This window comes from Triturus cristatus, chromosome 4_1 (assembly GCF_964204655.1).
Source record: "Triturus cristatus chromosome 4_1, aTriCri1.1, whole genome shotgun sequence".
Taxonomy (NCBI): Eukaryota; Metazoa; Chordata; class Amphibia; order Caudata; family Salamandridae; genus Triturus; species Triturus cristatus.
The window spans coordinates 723,895,119-723,909,115 of NC_140585.1; the positions used below are offsets into that span (position 1 = coordinate 723,895,119).

A 13,997-nucleotide genomic window follows, 5' to 3' on the forward strand; every position below is an offset into this window, starting at 1 on the left:
TTGGACTCAAAGGGCTTCAGCCCCCCCCGTCGTGTGTGGCAGCCCGGGATGAGACACCTTCCCGGGCAAAAAAGCAGCCGCACCCGAGCACTTCACAGGTCTTTAAAAGACCATTTGCATGTTAATGAGGCCTTGCTGTTGTGTCACCCCTTCTAAGAGCCCCTGCAGCTCCACTCTGCCTATTGCTTAAAGTTCAGCCCCCCCCGACATTTTTTCTCAGCCCCCCCCGAAATTTGGCTCTAGTTGCACCTCTGGTGCTTAGCGCTTTGTGATGCTATTTTCCCTTAAATCTTCTAAAATTCATGTCTCCGGTTACCCTTCTCAGATATTTTTTGTTGTGTCATTTTGTTTATTACATTTTACTTTGTTTCCCTAAATTGGAGTAAGATTTTCACTGTGTTGTGTTTTTGACTGTTTAACTGTTTTTGTACTTCCAGATGTTTTACACATTTTTTGTAAGTTAGGCCTATCTGCTCTGTGCTATACCTACCAGGAGTTGAGCTCAGGTTTAAATTATTGAAACTTGTAATTGGACCTAACCGGTTACTGGCTTTATTAATTGTGGTGAACTTCCATCTACCCCAATAATTAACTCACTTTCTTGCACCATATGTGAGGAATGCCATCACCCAAAATCAAAAAGGCAAAGACATTGTTCATCTTGAGGATGACAGACATGGGATATAGCTGGGAGCTTAATAAAAAACTGACTCCTGTCAACTATGCATAACAAGGTAGATATGTGCTACAATAACTGGTAACTGGTGAAGGAACGGAGACTTTAAACCATCAATAGTGTCAATTCCAGAGTATTTATGGTGAGTATTTCTGTGCATTGAACCCTGTCATCCTTGTCTGGGAAATGTTATTTGGGCAGAGCCAGGCCATTGGTGCAAGCTTGGGTCACCACAAGCAGATCATTGATAGTTAAGCCAGTGAAGGCTAAGTTAAGTGATGGGGGTTGGTGTGAAGGGAAGGGTGGATGCGAGCATGAGTAGGAAAGGAAGTAAAACAGACAGAAGCATAGGTCAAATCTAGCAATAGAGTTTTTCGATGACATAAGTAGCATTCCATGACCCTTTGATTAACAATGAGGAGCTTAATTAATCTTGTACATAATTTTCGAAATTTGAAATGGCAGACATTGTAGCACTTCCTGAAACCCATTTGAGGACGTATAACCGAGGTAGACTTTAGTACAAACACTACACTAGGCAAATTCATGCAACAGCAGATACCAAAACCAGTGAGGTAGCTGATCTCAATGCCCTTTGGGATTGTGGTGATGGAAACACTGACAGATGGGGAAGGGAGACACCTCATGGTGAAAGGGAGGGTGGGCATGGAGATTTTCACCATAGCAGGCATCTACACGCCTCACCAGGTATTGAATACAGTTTGTGAACAGTTGTATAGAAAGTGTGGGTATTTACAGAAGGGTCCCTGCTTCTTTAGAGGGATTTGAATAGGGTGATGACTTGTAGGTGGATAGGTCAACTGCTCTAAATGAGCCCAATATAGGTTACACAGCATATAAATGCACAGATTAAGGAATTGGACTTATCGGACACAAGGAAGACAATGTATCTGGGAGAAAGAGATTACATATTTTACTCCTCAGTCCACCAAAAATACTCAAACTTTGAAAAGATCTTCCTATCTAGCAACATTCTTTACACAATTGGAGAGGCTGGTATAGGCATGATAACAGTTTCAGATCATGCCCCTAAATGAATCGCATTTAGCAAACTAACAAAGACATGTGGAGAAAAGAACTACAGGATGGGTGGCTTCAACCTTCAAGATGAGGCTAGCATGACTACATTTCATGAAATCAAGAATGAGTATTTGACCACCAGCAATCCATCAGATACACCACCTACTTTACTTTGGGATGCCTTAAATGTTGCAATCAGGGGATATCTGATTACCATAGTGGCAGAGACTAAAAGAAAGAGGACCCTAGTGCAGTCCCAACTAAAGGCAATGTTGAAAGTGTGGAAAACAATCACAAGAAGCCAGGATTCAGGGACAGACCTTAGAGCACTTCCTGAAATCAGCTCAAGGTACTTATGTTGTTATGCAGATTTGCAAAGTACACTATCACCCGGGAGTGTATCCTGGAACTGAGTAGTTGTGAGTCTACCCAAACCTAGGGTCTTGTGGGACTACTTGAAAAGCCAGGTCTGCAACTTCTTGCAAAATTCAAGGAGTGAGGAGAAAGCTATTATATGTCATGGCAGATCATTCCTGCTTTGAGAGTTGTGAGAAAGTGGCTCTGTATATACTGTTCCCTAATAGGTACAGGGTGTACAGAGTCCACAGTCCCCCAGAGGCTGATAGAGGTCAAAGTTAGGTATGACCTTACTCTCAAAAGTGGTAGCTTGGTCGAGCAGTAAGGCAGTACCAGAGGACAGTGTAAAGCATTTATTGTACACACTCAGTCAGCAAATGGTTTCACACACTCAATAACTGAACTCTAGGCCAATGGTTTATATATATAAAATGTATGCTTGTTTTATTTTTAGAACCACAAAGGGGGTAAAAATACACTTTCTCAGAATGAGAGGTTGAATATAAATACTTTTGTCTTAAGCAATAAATTTGTGTGAACAGTCACAGTTGGTTGCAATAAACAATCCTATTTCCTAAACATAACAATGCATTGAGCTCAATGGTAAATTCAGGTTATTTGTAATAAATTACTTTTCAGATTACTTTTGGAATTCCAGGTCTGGCTCCTAGATCCAGCCTTGGGTCAGTATTCAGAATCAAGTGATGAAAGTCGACTTAATAACTGTAATGATTTTTAAATAATATTTAGCTATTTCAAAAGTTAGCACTTAGAAAATATTTCAAAGAAAACATTCAATGGATCTCTATGGCAAGAAATTCAAATTGCAGGTAGAGTACTTTATCGTTACTTTAGTAATCCAGGACTGGGTACCTAGACCCAGGACTGGGGTCCTTATCAAAAACAGGTAAGTAATTTTGTTTGCAGAAATGGTACGATTTTAAAAGAATATTTCAAATTTGCAAAAATAGACACTTAGAAGAAATTTCACAGAAAAGCAGACAATGGTTTCCTATGGGAGAAAAATGAGTTAGAGGTAAGTATAGTTGTGAACACTTTTCAGGGTCAGGGCTGGGCACCAAGATCCAGCACTGGGAGCTCACCTAGGAGCAGGTGAGTAAATTCGTTTTTGTCACTTGGCTGATTTTTGGTGAATATTTACAGTTTTGAAAAGTTCACACTTAGAAGATTTTTGAAGAAAAATTCAGTCAATGTTACCCTATGAGGAAAATGAAGTTAGCGGTTTAAGGGTAAGTACTCGACTGGCAGAGTTGAAATTCCGGGCATGGACTCAGGGGTCCCCCAGTGTCAGGTAGGTACAGTTGGTTCACCCTCAGCGGTTTCAGGACGGCCGGGTGCAGAGAGAGTTAGGCCCAATGTTATCCTATGAGGGATAGGGGGGCCTTGGTTGGTGGCTGCTGTCTGGCAAGCCACGCGGCTGTGGGAGCTGGGCTCCTGGTCACTTACTCAGGGCAAGTGGGGAAGTAGGTTAGTGTAGAGAGTGCACTGCCAGGGCCACTCGGGCGGCTGGGTGCAGGGTGCTTTTGAGCCTTCGGGCGCTCAATGGAAATCAATGGGAATGTTCCGGTTTGGAAAAAGGCTGCAGGCTCGGGGACGAGGATGTTTCAGGTGCCACCACCACTTCGAGGGGTAAGTTGGGTAGTTGTAGGTTAGGTGGGTACCCCGGGATTGGGCACAGGGGGCCGCAGGGCGCCGGGTGCAGGGGTGCCTTTTGACGTCGGGAATCTTACCCTCTGGTTGATCGCAGTTGGGGTGGCACTCGGTTCTGAGGCTGCAGGCTTCTTCCGGGATGTCGAGGGGGGTCCTTGGGTGCCGGACTCGGGGTCACAGTCGCCGTGGGGTCGTCCTCAGGGTCTTTGTCCACTCCGGCACTGGCCAGGCTTGGCTGGTGCAGAGTGTGTTGGGTCCGCGGTTCCGGGCTGCTGCCAGGGGTTAAAAATAGGTTTCTTGAGTAGAGCCTCTACTCATGGGAGTCCCAGGGGCTTAGAGCCAAAAGGGTAGCCAGGTCCTCCGGGGTTGGTGAGGTTGCTGGCCACGAGAGATGCCGCGCTGGTGCAGGTTCGAGAGTCGACAGGCCGGTAGGGCTGGGGCCAAAGCAGTTGGTGTCTTCTTCTCTTTTTAGCAGCTGGAGGGCAGGTCCTTGTTCTTCTTGCTCTTCTTGTAGTTTTCTATCTGGAATCTGAGGAAGGAAGGTTCAGGGTGCCCCTAAATACTAGATTTAGGGGCGTTACAGGTAGGTGAAGGCCAGGGACCAATGGGTCCTTGTCCTGGGGTGGGTACACCCCCTATCCTGCCTCTCTCCTGTGGGAGGGGGGCAGTAGCCTAATCCTGATAGGGTAGGGCCTCCCATCTTCAAGATGGCGAGAGCCCGGAGATGTGCTTCACCTCGCCTCCCCCACCTGAGGGGTGGGGTGGGCAGGCTGGCACATCCCCTGTCCTTGTATGGGGTTCCGGCCAAGCTTCCCGCCAGAGTGGGTGGTTGCAGTGGCCTGGGGAAACTCCAAATGGCGGCCTGCCTTTGAAGCTTCCCTTTGCTCATCCTGGGGGAGGAGATTTCTCACCTCACCCAGGATGTGCATTGTTGCAGGCCCGGGAGAGCAGGGGCTCTCCCACCCAGGGGTCCAGCAACGTGTCTGCTGTGTGGCAGCCTGGGCAGCCTCAGAGCAGACGTGGATTGTAAGTTAGCTGTAAGGGGGCATCTCTAAGATGCCCTCTGGGGTGCTTAGTACATTAAATCCTACACTGGCATCAGTGTGGGTTCAATGTGCTGAGAAGTTTGATACCAAACTTCCCAGGCTTCAGTGTTGCCAATTTGGTGCTGTGGAGCTCGTGTTTGACAAGCTCTCAGCACCATGTACTCTTAAATGACAGCACTGCACTTACAGTGCCCAGGAATGGACCCGGGTACTGTAGGGGCACAGGGCTCCTGCTCCTGTGCCCACACCATAGGCGTAATGCACCCAGCTAGAGGGGTGGCTGACATATTCCTTGGCAGTGTAGGTGATGGGCATGGTACACAGGGATGTGTGCCATGTCGACTCTTTGTTTTGTCCTGCACCCAGACACTCAGCCTGCAAGGGCAGTGTGTGTGTAAGGGTACAGGGCCTCTGAGGGTGGCACAATGAGTGCTGCAGCCCTTAGAGGCCTTCCCTGGCCACAAGGCCCTGGGTACCTAGGGTACCATTTACTAGGGGCTGACATGTGGCTAGGGTTTGCCAATTTGGAGTTTGTGTGGTTTAAGGAAGGAACATAGGCCCTGGGCACCTGATTGGCAGGAACCCAGGGTACACTCAATCAAAGTACATTCAGCAATTTAGCAAAAAAGTGGGGGCATACCATGCAAGGAAGATGGCACTTTCTCACAAGAGTTGAGTAGGAGAAGGCTTGAAAGCTGAATCTGGTTTACTGAGTCTGGATGAGCAGTGGTGTGTAGAATGTTAGTGAAAGGAAATGCAATTGTTGTGGTATACTGGGCCAGTGTTATGTAGAGCCTTGAAAGTGTGGGTGAGGAGATTGAATTGCGCTCATTTGTGTATGGCGAGCCAATGGAGCTACTTCAGGTGTGGTGATGTGCTGTGACATGGGTGGTTGAGAGTGATTATGGCTGATAAGTCCTGCATTGTCTGCAGCCTTTTGGGGAGTTTTTTGTTGATCCCATCGTAGAGGGTTTTCCCATAGTCCAGCTTGCAGGTGACCAGTGTGTGTGTGACAATTTTTCGAGGTTCTGACTGGGAAGCAATTTGACTTAGGTGGCCATGTCCCATTTGCTCTTGATAATGGCCCAGAGGTTCTTGGCGTGGGTGGTGGGTGTGGGAGTCAGCCCTAGCTCTGTTGGCCACCAGGTGGAAATATCAGGCTCAGACAGTTCATCTTCATGGGTGATTTTAGTCATACAGGCATTGAACTTGATCAGGGTACTGGGTGTCTTGCCAGTGACGGAGAGAATAAATAGCGTGTCGTTGATGTAGTAGTACATTGATGCTGTGACAGTGAATGATGCTGGGTAGAGGGATCTTGTGCACATTGAAAAGGGTCGGGCTCAAGGAGGATCTTTGCCTAAATCCGCAGATGAGCTTTTATATGGTGCCATAATGAATAACTGGGTTCTTCTAATCAGGAAGGAGCAGATCCATCAGATTAAGTGTCCTTGGATCCTAATGTTGTGTAGGTGTTGGATGAGGATGGGGTGGGAGACCATGCCAAATGGTGCAGAAAGGTCCAGGAGGATGAGGGCAGCTGTGTCTCCTCTTTCCAAAGTCATGTGGATGTCATCCATGGCGGCAATGAGGGCAGTTTCTGTGCTGCGGTTAGGTCTGTGAAGGGTTTCTTCAGCAACGGGTGGACAGTTGCATGTTTCCAAGTGACTGGGAAGGTCATAGAAGAGATGGAGGCATTCAGGTGCTTCTGCATAATGAAGAAGAAAGAGCCTGCCTGACCTAGAAAAGGTACGTTTATGAGACAGGAGACAAAGGTCACCACAGATTGAATGACATGGCTAAAGAGAATAATAAAAGAATGCTTGCCCTGAGGAACACCAATGGGGACCTGGACTACCACAATAAAACTCAGGTGCCTATGTTTTGATTATTTCTATGGTCACTATATTCTGAAAAGATGAACATAGGTGCATTTCTAGAGGACTACCACCATTCCCTCACCCTTCAGAGATTTAAGCAGAAGCCTTGGGGCCCCAATACAAGATACAGGCAGCTACAAAATCTCTTTAAACCAGGAAAAGCCCAGGGTCAAGTATGTTTAGTGGGTCATTTTACCAGACCTTCACCTATAAACTAATGCCATTTCTCAAATAGATATTCCACTTCTTTCTTGGAATAGGGACCTACAAAACAATGATGGTACGATGCCACCATTGTAGCAATCCCCGTGCAAGGGAAATGCTACTCAGAATGTTCATCATACAAGGCAATACCATTACTGAATATTAATGTGAACATTTATATAAAAGTCATAGAGATGAGACTAACAACCATTTGACCTTATATTTGACATGAAGACTAACTCGTAAAGAGACTACAAACATATGACAGCATCAGTGGGCTGGCCCATTTTGTTGAAAATGAGAAACATTGAAAAGTTAAAGGAAATCTTATTGACACCAAATACAAAAAAGGCGTTCAACAGGGTGGACTGAAACTTGCCAACAGCTGTGATGGAAAACATTGGCTAAAACATTTTTTGACACAGGGAAGGCAAGCGCCAGGCCTAAGTGTTCCTAACTAAAACAAAGTGTCTCATATAGTGGATGAATGCTCAAGGAGGGAGAGTGACTCACTGGGTCCATGGGGAGTGCAGTGTGGTGGGATTCTATGGGATTTAATATAACAATGAGAGACTTACTGACCTTTAAACATTATAGGCAAATCACTCTACACTGCTGTGGGTTTGGGAAAAAACTGTGCTGCTGTGCCAAGGTATGCCATTCCCATCCCTAAACCTTATAATGACAACCTGAAATTGACATCAGTTTGAGAGAAACTGCCTTTTTCAAGTGGAGAGAAGGAGATTGTCGAATGCAGCTTGATATGCTTGAAAATGGACAGGTTAGGTCCGTTGCAGATTGCTAGCACAAGTTTGGGCTAAAGAAATTAGAGTTTTTTTGCTACCTACAAATTTTCCACTGGGTGCTACAGCTAGGACTCAGGTAGAATGATACTGTGGAGGGGGATAAACTACTACGATGTATGTATGTATGTATGTATATGTAGGTATATATGATACTTCTATAGTGCAAACCTTCCATAAGGCAGTGGAGCACTGTACAGGGTACCCTGGGGTGCACCTCAAGGATATGAAACCGGCAGGTACATTGCCATGTGGGCAGGGACACGGGACTCAGAGAAAGATGGGAATATATGTGGAAATACTATATATATATATCACAAAAAATACGCCCGGCTATATGTGAACAAGGAGAAAAAGAAGAAAGAAAATAAAGATCATGTAATTTCAGAGGGGTGAAGCAGGAGAAATCCCTTCAGGACGAGAACCCTCACTCACCGTTAGGTGACATGCTTCATCATATGGGTTCCCTCCTCACACCGAGGTGTGGGCTATGACTCCCAATTATGTAATAGAAGAAAACAAAAAGAACCTGAACAACAGACACTACCAAAAGTAGTTATTATAACAAGTACCACATTTTATATTTTTGGGGATGAGTGGGTCCAAACAAAAACTAACAGTGTTGTGCACTGGTTCTGACACTTCAATAGTAAGTAGATATGTTTCACTACCAACATAAGTTCAATGCAGATTTTTCAGGACTCAGGATTAAAAAGCTTACAGACCAAACAGGTTCTTTATATTTTCCAATTATAAAAAAGTATAAACAGTACTGAATCATAGGTATAGTACAACTAACTAAAATACAAGTGAACTGCTTTCCTTGCATGAATTATCAGTCAAAGCTACTGTACCCTCACATTTAAACACTATGGACTATTGTGCAATGCTCGAAACCCATGCATATATTACGTTAGACAGGCAGATAGGTTGGCGTATGGACCTTTTGGTAAGTAGACAGATACGTAAATATATATGCAGTCTGGAAATACAGATGCATAAACACAATGATGGATATAAAGGAACAGGCAAACTTTTAGACATTAAGGCCGTGATCATAAGTTTAGATGCTATTTATCACACCTGATAAATAACGATACTAAGGGGTAAGTTATTTATCCAGTGGGATAAATAATAGCCTATTAAGCATTGGGGGGAATACCATGCAGATTTTGATGTTTAATGCACCACAATTCACATGATACGGTAAATACAGTATGCTTTTCTCCCAAAACAATTCAGCACGTTTGACCTGCCACAGTTTAATAAAGGTTGAGGTATTTAACGTTTACAATAGTTATCGTATCGAATATAATGGCCAACCCGTATTCCGGCCCATACTGTACTGCCAGTGTAATTTTATTTTTATTTTTTTGCCACACCCTCATAAATGAACAATTACATGCCAAGTATAGATTGAAAAAAGATCTACACATCCACTAAATAAGCAGATGCCCAAGCATCTGTGACAAATATGGGGGGGGGGGTTCTCTTTATCAGAGATCATATAAAGAAAATGCAATGGAAAGCAAGATTGTATTACTTTCCCCAGAAATGTTTTCACTTCTGCTATTGTGGCCAAGGCCAATTACCATTTTCCAGTATTTTGAAACTCTGATGAGGTAGATACCTGGGGTAGTATTATAGAAAGCATCCCAATGATGTGCCATGCATGTGCAACTGTTGTTTGCCTAGACTGCACTCTGCTATTACAGAAGTGGGCACATATTCTTGTGCAGCAATTTCTGTAATTTATAGCTCAACTCAAGATAGGTAGTAGAAAAATCACCTAAAACACAAATGTGTGCTCACACAATTATCAATTAGCATAACAAACAAATGCTTCCTTCTAACAAACAAAGTGGCAGCACCTCCGCTAAGGCGCAGCAGTGTAAAATAGGACAAATAAAATTATAATTACTCACATTATTATCATTTTATTTGTTCCTTCTGCAGCGTCTCTGAGGGCGGGGTGGATCTGCTGTGTTCTCAGAGCAGGGGGACGAGTGGTGGGCACTATGTAAGTGCGCATTAATCTTTGACCGACCCTCTTGTTCTCCATGCTCCATGTTCTCCATGCAGGCTGCATTATAGCCTGCATGGAGAACATGCCCAGGCTCCCATTTCCTGGCTGAGCATCAAGTCACGGCGCTCAGACAAATCACAACACTGCAATGCAGTGTTGTGACTGGCTATGGGGAGCCTGGAAGTCCAGGTACTTACTGCTTCCTGTTTCTACAGAGTAGGATGGAGGAGAAGCGGTGGCTGCTGGCTAGCCAGCTGGCCAGCAGGTAAGTGATTTTTTGCTTTTTAATTTTTTTAACGGTTTTTTCCCTTTACCCCTCCCGCTCCACTACTGCTTCCTGGGAGCAGCCACCCAAACAAACATCATACCAAGTACCACTCCTGATCTCCAACCATTCGGTGTGTGAAAGCCTGTGCCAAATGCCATTATATTTAAATCAGATTGATCACAGGAAAAGGCTGGCATTATCTTAGGTGGGGATAAAAAAATGTCTTTCCGCAAGATCTCTACCTGAGTCTTTCAGTCAACGATGCACGTAATGTGCTTGGGCACAAAACCGTTCATTGTTTACAGACCACACTCACCACCACCATATTTACAATACCTGACTCACAAAAGAGCTGAAGAAAGAAAAAGAGGAAAACTAACAGTGACTTTCAAACATCTCCAAGTGGGTCGCCATCTTCAAATGTAACCAACATTTTAGTGCACAAAGTTACATTCCATGCCCATACCCATGCCCATAATCAGGAAACGAACAGAGACTTTTGATACCTCAGCACTAATCATCATTAGTGGGGTTGGCAGACCATCCTGCCCTGCATAATTCCATGTCAATCAACACATAAATGTCAGGAGGAATCAGGGCAGTCAGTTCAGTCCTCTGACCGATACTAATAAACACAAAAGAACCGACCGTCTCTCAAGTAGGACTAACACAAAGAGAGTACCCTAAAGTGGGTACTAATATAGTTTAAGGATGCAAGCCCTCCCCCACCCATCGGGTGGTATGCTTCATCATCTGACCCCTCCTGGCATTAACCCAAATGGGTCCTATGGTGCAAGCTACTACCCAATTGGTATATATATTTAGGGAGCTTAGGAGGAATATTTTGATGGCTGCAATGCTATGGCCTTTTAAAAGTGAAGACTATTATATCAGACTTTCTGATGCTTTGTAATATGTTGTGGCTTACACATTCAGTGAATCATAGGGCAGTTGGTGATCATGGCAAATTAGGGTGTCTTTTTTTCAGATCTTGGATTAAAAATGTTAGGTGGTCATGCTTAAACATTGGATGTCTCTAGTAAACGTATAGATAGTGGTGTACTGTAGTAAAGATGCTTTTTTTAAATTTTATTTTTATTAGCTTTACCTATTGATGGCTAATACTACACAATGAGGAAACATTTGGTACCGAAATTTGACTACTTACTGGTATCTAAATAGACCCACTTTCACTGGACCTACTAAAAGCAAGTGCTTAGTAAGGGGAGGTGATATTTGCACCTTCAAACTTTGAGGGTATATGATATATAATTGGTGAAGCACTTAGAACTGTAAGTTGGGTACTAAAAAGTATCTAAGATATTCTATTTCTGAGGGAAGCAATATTTTTGGTTTTTATAGAATATTGCTTCTCAGCACCTCTAAAACTGAAAATATTTCAAAACAATAGGTCCAATGTCCATGCTTCCATTCAATTTAATAAGTCAATCCAGTCTTTGTTCATTTATTTATTGAATATCTTCTCATGAAAATATTTTTGATTGCAGCCGTTGGTTCTTGAGATGGCTACGTCTCTTGGTCGGCTCACACCTCTCCTTTAAATTCCATTACTGTGCATCTTTCAAATTCCAAATTCTACAAGCCATTGCCACATTCAATCCGCTGGCACTGCTACTCATGGTACAGTTTCTTGTCACTCACCACCATTGCAATCACCCAGTGCTCTTCCGTTAACGGCAGCAATCTGGCCTGATATTTCTTCAGCTGCTGCCAGTCATGCCCCTGGAAAAAATTATGTTAAACTTGCATTGCATACTCTGTAGCTAATCACCTCTGGGCCCTCCCAATATCTGTGGTACGGTTTAAGAAAGTTCTTAAGAAACAAGTTTCACACACAGCTGATTTGAATGCCTTAAAAGATGTCCCCATACACGGAAGACTCCTGCAAAGACAATGCCACCCAGGAATATCTGGTATCCAGTATGTCTATAAAGGTGAGGCACTCTTTTTTACATTAGAAACTTTTCTTGTCCCAATTCTACAATTCCAACAAGCAACACTGAGTGCTGCTTATGCGGCTACAAGAACAAGTCTCAGACACATATTGTATGCATATGTCCTTACCTCCTTCCTGAAAGAATGGCAAGTACCCGGTTTTTAAAATGTGATTGTCGTCAGGCCAGTAAGGCCACAGTACACCCTAAATGGGAAAAACTTGCAAATGTGTTATGCCCTAGCCAAATTTATGCAACACGCAATCAAATTGGTAACTGCAAAGGACTTAAATCTATCACCATTAATTTTATCTGAATCAGGCACTATTATTTAGCAGATAACTTAAATTACAAATTGTTTATATCCAAATATAATAATTTTAGAGGATGTCACAAAGTCTTAATGATTTTATACAAGGGTCTCATTCAGTTATCTTAAGGTGTACGTAATTGTGGGATTGTAATGTATTATGAGATTTTAACTTTTATTGTACAGTTAATGTTTGCTCCAGAATGTTCTCCTTCTACCGTTGGGCAGACTTCATTGGCCCTTTCAGGATGTACAAATCACAATATAAATCTCAGGAAGTGTTTGCTGTTGAGTGTTGGTGGAATCCACCCCTTTTTTGGTTTTAATGAAGTAAATAAAGGTTTTCATCCATCCATTCATTCATTCAATCATTCATTCCATTACCATGCAAGTGCAACTTCAATAACCAATATACTGTCAATAGTTTATGATATCTTTAAATGGTATATTCACCAATGAAAAGAAAACCTAGCAAAATCAAACATATTTCCATCACATTCCCACAAAAGCAATTTAATGGTGAAATCAATTTTTATTGCCAATTGAAAAGTACCTTTATAAAGTGCATGTTATACTGCCTCAGCCTAAATGACTTAGAGCCAATGTTGTCACTCATCTCACCTCCAGAAGCCAATGCAAATCCCTGTCTGTTAATTAACTTGCTCTTCAGAGGGCAATAGTCTGGCAGCTGGGTCCAAGGAGGATATTATGCGTTTGTCAAATTTCACCTACCAGAAAAGCATAGATGGCTTAGGCCATTTTTTTATTAAAAAGATCTGTCAAGTGAAAGAGGCTTTGAGATTTCCAATGAGTTTTGCAGATTTCTAAATGGCAACAAAATGTGTCAAATTTACAAATGCAGTCTTGTGCCATTTAGGAAGTAGATAGCATGGGCACACCTAGAGTAGTGCCCACCAAACCTTTTAGAACATTGACCCACTTTTTAGAATGACAAATCTTCGTGACACAGCTAGTTTTAACAGACATGAGGTGGGTGATTTTTTAATGTAACTAAAGGATCAAGTGGCAGCGCACTGTCATTTACAGACAGCACAGTGACATGGCTGCTAAATTTGCACAGGCATTCAGTTTTACTGATGAAACTATATTGCACTCAAAAGTAAATGTGTACAAATTGGGTTTATTAGTGTTATTATTTAGCATTTGTAAAGCGCAAAGCTACCCTCGGCCTTCCCAGCGCTAGCGACTGAACATTGAGATGGATGGTGTTATATGTCCGATTGTTAGAATAACAGGTTTTTAGAAGTCTGCAAAACGGAAAGAGATGGGGTTCAGCGCGAAGGTGTGGGGGTATTGTGTTCCAAAGTTTTGCCACATTATAGGAAAACGATCTTCCTCTGCTTCTTGTCCTCCTGATTTTGGGAAGGACTGCAAGGTTGAGATTAGCCAATCGCAGCAATCGCAGGTCCTTCTTTGGGCGATAGGGGGTTATGAGGAATCTGTTAATAGCCAGGCCCGTTCCCCACATAGTCTTATGGGCAATGCAGAGAGCCTTGAATTGTATTCTTTCGGGGATAGGCAGCCAGTATAGGGTTTTTAGGGCTGGCTTGGCTGACTGAGTTTTTGGGATCCCAAGCAGCAACCTGGTGGCACAATTCTGAACAACTTTGAGCTTCCTTAATTTTGCTTTGGGGGCCCCTAAGTAGGGGGAGTTTCCATAGTCCAGTTGCGATAGGACCAGGGACTGAATCAGGATTCTTTTTGCAAACATTGGCAGGAGAGGGGGGACCTTTCGAAGT

General features: G+C 43.3%; 1 protein-coding gene across 4 annotated transcripts in view; it reads right to left on the minus strand.

The window, feature by feature from the left end:
- Positions 1 to 13,997, minus strand: part of LRRN3 (leucine rich repeat neuronal 3) — a 325,597-nt gene that overhangs the window by 180,725 nt on the left and 130,875 nt on the right. The window lies entirely within an intron of this gene.